The 9325-nt window shown below is 33.9% G+C and overlaps 1 long non-coding RNA gene across 2 annotated transcripts; it reads right to left on the bottom strand.

Moving 5' to 3' along the window:
• Positions 1 to 232: 232 nt before the first annotated feature.
• LOC147028936 (uncharacterized) lies at positions 233 to 2873 on the bottom strand. 2 transcript variants are annotated; one of them, XR_015057777.1, is made up of 4 exons: positions 2740 to 2873; positions 2385 to 2706; positions 2094 to 2288; positions 233 to 1997 (listed from the first exon to the last, which is right to left on the bottom strand). It is a non-coding gene; the product is annotated as an uncharacterized LOC147028936 (long non-coding RNA). The 2 variants fall into 2 exon arrangements; XR_015057776.1 differs by having other exon boundaries at positions 2385 to 2848.
• Positions 2874 to 9325: the final 6452 nt, after the last annotated feature.

The following is a 9325-nucleotide window of genomic DNA, read 5'->3' as shown; positions in this document are numbered from 1 at the left end:
GCGTGGGTTGTCCCTTTAAAAAACAAAACAGGTAATACTCTTATGTTAGCTTTTCAACAGATATTTAATAAAAGTAAGAGAAAACCTAAAAAATTGTGGACTGATGAGGGTAGAGAGTTTTATAACAAGACATTTATGAATTTTCTAAAAAATAACTATTACATTATACAGTACCTTTAATGAAGGGAAGGCAGTTGTTGTTGAACGTTTTAATCGTACCTTAAAAGAGAGACTATATAAAAAATTCACACAACTCGGTTCACAACAATGGTCATCTTTTATTCAGGATATTGTGGATAAGTATAATGACACGATTCACACGTCAACGAATATGAAGCCATCAGAAACATTTACAAAATTAAAATATGAAAAAGAGATTAATGTCAGAAAACCTAAGTTCAAAGTTGGTGATATCGTAAGAATATATAGGTGGAAATCTCATTTTGAAAAGGGTTTTACTGAACGATGGACGAAAGAACTTTTTAAAATTGTTGATGTAATTGATACAGTTCCTTGGACTTATAAAATATATGATTTGGAAGGGGAAGAGATTTTAGGTTCATTTTATTCACAGGAATTACAAAAGACAAAACTAAGCAGATAATACACCTTTGTGGACACTCGAGGGCCAAGTCCGAGGTGTATAACAGTATATAATGTGTGTCAAGGGGTGGACGTTCTTACATCTGTGAACTCCAAACACAGAATCCTCAACTGAATAGTCAAGGCTTAACTTTTGTTTGTGTGTGTGTGTGTGTGTGTGTGTGTGTGTGTGCAATGGGAGCAATAGGTTGGCGCTTCACTCCCTCCTACTATACACCGTTGTGGACACTCGAGGGCCAAGTCCGAGGTGTATAACAGTATATAATGTGTGTCAAGGGGTGGACGTTCTTACATCTGTGAACCCCAAACACAGAATCCTCAACTGAATAGTCAAGGCTTAACTTTTGTTTGTTGATGTGTATGTGTGTGTGTGTCCCAACCCTCACATTCAAAATCTCAACCCCAACCCTCACATTCAAAATCTCAACCCCAACTCAATCCTCACCCAACACAGTCTTTTTCAAAATGAGATTTCCACCGATATATATATATATATTTTACGTTTTTTTTTTTTTTCTCTTCTTCCAATTCTGTCTTTTAAGGCTTTCAGGTTTGATGACATAGAAAGAGGGAGTAAGAACTTTCTTGATAGGTTTAAATCCCAAAGAGTGGTAGCATTTCAAGTCTTCAAAATAACCCCAACTTTCCAAGTCTCCAAGGTAGTTATTTAAACCATCAAGGCAGAACTCATTTACTGATTTTTTCAAAATTTGTGAGTCTCCAAGGTAGTTCCCATATTTAGAACCATCTTGGCAGAACCCTTTTCCTGAGTCTCCAAGGTAGTTATTTAAACCATCAAGGCAGAACTCATTTACTGATTTTTTCAAAATTTGTGAGTCTCCAAGGTAAAACTTGTATTCTGGCTCATCAACGTATAACTTGTTCAGTGGGTATTGTCTTGATAACTCACAATGAGTACTATTGCTGTAAAACTCTTTTTCAGGATTTTGCTGGTCTCCAAGATATAACTCTTTGGTTGGGTCATCAAGGACGAACTCGTTCTGTGGGTCTTGGTCGCTCATAAGGTCTTCAACCAAGCCAACAATTTCGCCCCAAGTTGTAGCAAAAGCAGTATTTTCATTTCGTATTTCAGACACAATTTCCTGTGAGAGAAAATAATAATGTATTAATTAAGTTATTTAATTATTAAATGAGTATGCTTCAATCAAAGTTTGAAAATAGGAAAATAAAAATCTTACCTCAACAGATAAGAGGTTTGAATCCAGTTCATCAACTTGAAGGTTTAGTTCCATACAAGATAGAGAGTTCCAAGGAACACCAAAGTCATCCCACTCAAGGTCTTGGTCGCTCATAAGGTCTTCAACCAAGCCAACAATTTCCTCCCAAGTTGTAGCAAAAGCAGTATTTTCATTTTGTATTTCAGATACAATTTCCTGTGAGAGAAAATAATAATGTATTAATTAAGTTATTTAATTATTAAATGAGTATGCTTCAATCAAAGTTTGAAAATAGGAAAATAAAAATCTTACCTCAACAGATAAGAGGTTTGAATCCAGTTCATCAACTTGAAGGTTTAGTTCCATACAAGACAGAGAGTTCCAAGGAACACCAAAGTCATCCCACTCAAGGTCTTGGTCGCTCATAAGGTCTTCAACCAAGCCAACAATTTCCTCCCAAGTTGTAGCAAAAGCAGTATTTTCATTTTGTATTTCAGATACAATTTCCTGTGAGAGAAAATAATAATGTATTAATTAAGTTATTTAATTATTAAATGAGTATGCTTCAATCAAAGTTTGAAAATAGGAAAATAAAAATCTTACCTCAACAGATAAGAGGTTTGAATCCAGTTCATCAACTTGAAGGTTTAGTTCCATACAAGACAGAGAGTTCGAGACAAGCACACAGCACACCATTGCCAGCAAAAACAAATGTTTAAAATGGAGCCTGGGTTTGAAGCTTTTATAGAGAAAGACTGGTGGGTGTGGTTTCCTTTGGAAATTCCCTGGGCAAGCCTAGGCAAGCCTTCATTGGGAAATTTTTCAAAACCATAACATCCTGTAATTTTCTAGTGATTTCTTTGTGAGTCAGAGATGAACTGGAAATGATGTAAGAGTGGGCGGGGCTTAGCAAAAGTAGGCGGAGCTTAGGAAAAGTGGGCGTGGCTTAGAAAAATACCTTATGAAAAGTGGGCGGAGCTTAGCAAAAGTGGGCGGGGCTTATGAAAAGTGGGCGTGGCTTAGAAAAATACCTTATGAAAAGTGGGCGGAGCTTAGCAAAAGTGGGCGGGGCTTATGAAAAGTGGGCGTGGCTTAGAAAAAATACCTTGTGGAAAGTGGGCGTGGCTTAACAAAAGTGGGTGGGGCTTAAAGAAAAGTGGGCGGGGCTTAACAAAAAATAACCTGTGGCTCAGGAGGTGGTCAAACAAGAGCATTAAGAGAAGTTTATCATTTCGTAATGGCACAAAAGGGGTATCTTAAAAAATATAAAGATTCAAATGTTTTGTTTATCAATATTTTAGATGGGGATTATTGTGCAAAGAAAATTAAACTATTGAAGGAATTTGAGAATGAACAAATCTTTATAGGTTCAATGAGTGAGCTGTTCAACCCTCAGGTGTTCAATTCAATGAGGTTCAACCTCCAAGTTAAAAGGGGAGACAAATAAATATACCTTGGGATAAAAAGGGGGTTTATTTTTAGGGAAAAAAATATGAATCGCTGAAAATCCCCCATTCATTTACATGGGGAAAAGTGAGCCAGAATCAGTATTCTTACCCTACTACTGCCTTCCCTTCATTAAAGGTACTGTATAATGTAATACTGTTATTTTTTAGAAAATTCATAAATGTCTTGTTATAAAACTCTCTACCCTCATCAGTCCACAATTTTTTAGGTTTTCTCTTACTTTTATTAAATATCTGTTGAAAAGCTAACATAAGAGTATTACCTGTTTTGTTTTTTAAAGGGACAACCCACGCATATCTACTCCTCAAATCAATAACGGTTAAAGCATACTTGTACCCCTTATCATTATTGAGTTCAATCAAATCAGCAGACCAGATATAATCAACTTCCTTGGAATAAACTTTCCTTCTCTGAAACTTTGTGAATATTGGTTTATGTAATTCATCAGCTAATTGCTCTTCAGTCTTAATGGCATCATTAGAGCCTATAAGTTTTTTGAATTTCCAAGTCCAAGTTTCAATTTAGCACTAATCATCTTCTTCACGATGAACCTATCAACTTTTTCTCTCAAGGTTGGATTTTGTATCAGAGACAAATTATACAACATTTCTCTATCGGCTTCATGCTTTTCTTCCAACGTTGTGGTATTCCCATAATCAATATCGTGTCTCATGCACACTTCATCAACTCTATTGATTGGTTTACTCCAGGATTTAGGATTGTCTGCCTCATCTAATCTTTTATCCAAGTTTGTGCCTGGACCACAGAAAGAATACCCTGGAAGATGTAATTCCCCTGGTATTCCAGTAGTTGTAAATTTACTTCCTGATAAAAACTTTTGTATATCTCCTCCGAGTTTGTGTTTGGAGATAAATTGATTTTTTTTTTTTGAACCACACACCGAACATATACCTTTTTGTATAACCCTGTTATTTTTACTTTTAATATATGAAATATTTTTAGTATTAGTTTTCTTTTTACATTTGAGACAATAACTCATTTATTTATGAGAAAAATTCCTGCAGAGTGCAAAAACCTTTTTAGTTTCCAACATGCACATTTGAATCTTAATTTTTAAAACATAAAGAATCCTTAGAAATGCCTTCACTCTCTCCTCCATTTATTTAAGAAAAATAAAATGAAAAACTTGAATTAAAATCCATATCTTGTCGATGCTAATAGTCTTGTCGAAAGTATTGCAAATAGACTTGTCAATTCTTTGTTTTCCTCCTCGGTGGGTTGAGTTATTTTCTGTAATACCACCAATCTTTTTTGAATCTCACTGGTTTCCATATTTTGATATTTATTCATTCTCTCTCTTTCCTCCTTCTCTCTCTTCTCCTTTTCCTCCTTCTCTTTCTTCTCCCTCTCTCTCTTCTCTCTTTCCTCCCTCTCTCTATTCTCTCTTTCCTCCTTCTCTCTCTTCTCCTTGTCCTCCTTCTCTTTCTTCTCCCTCTCTCTCTTCTCTCTTTCCTCCTTCTCTCTATTCTCTCTTTCCTCCCTCTCTCTATTCTCTCTTTCCTCCTTCTCTCTATTCTCTCTTTCCTCCTTCTCTCTCTTCTCCTTTTCCTCCTTCTCTTTCTTCTCCCTCTCCTCGTTCTCCTTTTCCTCCTCTTCCCTCTCTTCTTCAACTCCTTCCTCATCCCTTACTATCCTTGAATCGTTTACACCCCATAGAATATTATACATATATTCATCAGGATTTCTTGTTATTCCTGTATCCAAACTACTTTCTTTTACAACAGGAAACCAATAAAATTTCTTTTGAATTTCTAAAAGAGCCTTACCTTTTCTTAACCTTATAATTTTTTCATTATTTAACATTCTAATTAAATCTAAAGTTGTCGGTTTATCAACATCAGCATAATGCCAATCTTTTATTGAAAATACCTCATTCTTATGTTGTAGAACATATTTATTAAAATAACGAATACCCTTTTCTTGAAGGTATGTTTGGACACAGAAATGATAATTTTCTTGAAGCCTTCTTGCTGTCATTTATGTATTAGAAATATATGTTAGAATAATATTATGGCACGAAACACCTCCCCATCTTCCCATAGTTAAATCATTTTGTATTTCCTTACTTATTATATATAATCCTGTTTTTTCTGTTTTCATGAGATAAACAAGGGCAAAACCATTATTATATTTACCCTTATTAAATTCTTTTATTTGTTGTTTACTAATCGTGGCTCCACAAAACTCATTCTCGATACCAAGTGCATAATATTCTTCCTTACGAGACTGATTTAATTGTTCCAGGTCTTCGAGGTTAATTTTAAATGACCAATTATACCCTAAATCATTCATATCATACCCCCATTGTTCTATTCTCATACAAACGATACGCCCTTCTTTATAAAAATTTATTTTAATTCGAACTGTGAATTCTGTATGACCTGGAGATAATATCAACACTTCTGTATCTTTGGAATACACAGCCGTTTCATTTAAGTATATATATATTGTGATAAATCGCTTAATCTCACCAAGTCATTCGCGTCAGTCGGGCTTGGATAATTTTTTAATTTATAAGCATTTTTCATGTTAATATTTTTGTTTATATTATATTTATGTCGTTCAGCCTGTGCCTTTGTATAATAATTTGATAAATCAATATCCAGTTCTTGAGATACACCAAAGATAGAACCATCTTTACCAACATAAGTCATTTATATTAGATTAAAATAATATCAAAAAATTTTTTATTTTTGTTGAGTTGAAATAACACATATAGACATAATTGACCACAACACTTGGAATTTAATTCTTGGACTTGAAATGTTTGATAAACCCCATTCTGTAAGAATTTTATGACTTCAACAGGTGGTGGAAGACCAAAACTATCAAAATAATATTTGTCTTGACTATTAAAAATACAAACCCAATGAGAACCGTTCCCATTATTATCTTCTAAGTTCATAATAATATTCTTTGTATGTTTCGGCACATTTGTTAATTCATCTCTCATACAAATAACCACATTATGAATTTTTAATTTCTTACAATATTTGACAAGTTGTAAATTTGATGTTGTATTCTTTCCAAATTCTTTCAACCACTCATCAATGCTCATTTATTTATTAGAAAGATATAATCCATTACCTCTTTTCGTTAATTTTACACCTGCTTGTGCAATAGAAGAAAGCATATCTCCAACTAACAATCTTGCTTTATCAGGCAGACCTTCAAGTTTTTCAGCAAAATCTACAATTACACCACTTCCACTAATTTGTTTCTCCAACTCTTTGTTATGTCTTTCCAATTCTTTTTGAGCCTGGAGTTGAGCCTTCCTTTCGTTGGCAGTTTTCACCGCTGTTGAAATACCACCCGTCAATGCTCCAACCGCACTTAAACCAGCAAATAAAGGAATTAGAAATGGGAGAAATCCTCCACTCGTCTCTCTTATTGAATATTTTTTCAACATTGGTTTTGTCATTTTAATTTTAAGTGAGCCAGTGTCATTCAAGATTTTAACCTGTTCTCTTGTGAGCAAAACATCAATTCTTACTGCTCCTTTTCTCTGAATTGTATTAACGTTAATCGTACAAGGCTTTTGATTTTGAACACAAGATGATAGTTTATGAAGATTGATTTGATTAACATATACCCCAGTTGGTACTTTGCCACTCATTTATTTAACAAAAAATTATGTGAGACTAATCATCACACCATTATCTGTATTAATCTGCAATTCTGTTTCTTCCAAAAGCAAACAATATGTATCAACTTCTTCACTCTCTCCTCTTTCAATGTATAGGGAAGTATCCACTCGATTAGACTTTATAGTTTCCTTTTGAGCACTCAGGTCAAACGCATAGATTGTATACAAACTTTTAAATGCTGTCATATCCAAAATAGGTTCTTTATTTCCATTACTTTCACACACCTTTTGGTAAGACTTGTATGCTTCAGCAAAATCATTTTTTTCCCAATTAATTTCCAATCTATCTCGTGGATAAAATGTTCCATCTAGAGAAACGCGAAGTTGTTTCACCTTAGCATTATCACTCAATGGATTATTCTTATCAGTCGCAGTATCATCATCTGGCTTTTTAAAAATCATCCACAGATATCGTGGCTTTCCTTCCAGAACACCCAAATTCCACGTGTAAGTAGTTTGGTTGAGTTTAACGTGTTGACATCTTCTTTTGAGGTATGATACACTGAGTGGTTTCTTTGAGTTAAGTCTTCGATTCAACATCTCTTCTGTTTTAAGATTAGGAGTATATTCACTGATATACCAACTCATCTCCTCAATTACAAATTTATTCTGTTCACCAAAAGCACTACCAACACCAAAAAGCAATCTATTTTCATTATCATTCCTTTGTAGTTGAAATCTAATTTTAAGACCATACAGAACTTTGTCATAATCACAAAGTTATCATAATCACAGTCTGTTCCAGTTATTGCATTTACCTTGAAGTAATCTTCTTTTTTAGTGGAGTTTGAGATAATAATAGTATCATCCAAATCATAGATACTATCAATTGCTTCCATACTTGTATTTATTCAGGAAAAAAGATGTTAAAACTTTTGAAACCCTGATCCAAGTATTTGAATTATTTTCTGTCGTTCTTGGGGGGACAACTGAGTTTTACCTTTCTTAATTTCTTTTATTGCTTGTAATTTATGAGATTCCTTCTGAGCATCTTTTATACTCTTTACAGAACCTGCTACATTTCCCACAGCAGAAGCAGTTGAACCAATTAGGTCTTTATGTTTAAGAATAGTTGAACCAATACCCATGAGAGTATCAATTATCCCATCTCCTCTAAATTGATGTCCGACACCCCTTTGTCTCTTAGGTTTATAGTATCCTCTACCAAGATACATACCTTCACCCTTGTAGTACGGGGAAAGGAACATCCCATCCCCTGTAATTATTTTATATTTTCCCAACTCGTGTTTCCTCACAATAACCATCGTATTTATTTATTGGAAAACTTCACGTAGGTGAATTCTGATGGATATAACTTCTCCATTAAAAGAAATCACACGATTATCTTGGTCGGTTATCCTAAAATTTACTCTGTGTATGGTTTTTCCTGACACAGGTAGATAAACCAAATTTTTAGGTTCCATATTGAATTTATAACCAATTGGGGTTGAGTATGCGCTGAATGAAAATATTGTATTTGTTTTTTTCCATCATTATAAGCACCATCAATCAAATCACAGTGAATTAACACCGAATTTATTCCTGAGGATATTTGAATGACATTATCACTGTAAAACGTCCCATTAGTTTCAATCTTTTTGAGGAGAAACACAATAACTCTCTAAATGAATTATCAATTGTGAAATCAACCTTGTAGTTATTTTTAACTTTAATCGTTGATTTTGAAGTATGTTTTTGAATGTTTATAACAATATTTTTTGGTTCATCACCCTGTTCTTTCATAAGACGAGCAATTTCGGAAGATATTTGAGAAATCTCGTATGCTCCGGGTGAGACTGTTATCGTTTTGTATCCACTTCCCGGATTATAACTAAACTTGTCATTTTTCTCGGTTATATTAAATAAGGTATTATAAGTTTCCATGGACAATAAAGATGCCTCATATTCTTTTGTTGTGTCAAGTTGTAGTGGGTATGGGAATGAAGATGTGTGGTCGCTTGTTGTGAAATTAAAACTCAGGATTGTGCTTCTCATCTTATTTAATATGAGATAAAATGTCTTTATATTGAGATTTATTAATTATTTTCATGTTCATCAACTGGTCTAAAATGGCTGATGCTTCATTAAAACAATTGTTATTTCCAGCCTTCTTACTGCCTAACAACAATAACAGTCTATTAACTAATTGCGATGGGTCATTTGGAAGAAAACTAATACCTGAACCAAGGATACTTAAAGCCTGAATAATGTGTTTCTCCTTCTCATTCTTCCTACTTTTACCAGAAAGAATAACCTTATAATTTAGAGTGTTCAGCAAATCAATATATACTCTATCATCATTATTTTCCATATCCAATGGTTTATCAATATACTTTGATTCATCCCTCACAGTTGAACCTTGTCTTCCATCTTTTGTGAGAAGAAACATTAATCTCGGAGTTAGTTTAAC

Source organism: Eptatretus burgeri, chromosome 4 (assembly GCF_056783735.1).
Source record: "Eptatretus burgeri isolate ZD-2024b chromosome 4, Ebu_testis_v1, whole genome shotgun sequence".
NCBI lineage: Eukaryota > Metazoa > Chordata > Myxini > Myxiniformes > Myxinidae > Eptatretus > Eptatretus burgeri.
Note: the sequence above shows the minus strand (reverse complement) of the source record. Positions and strands in the feature narration are given on the sequence as shown.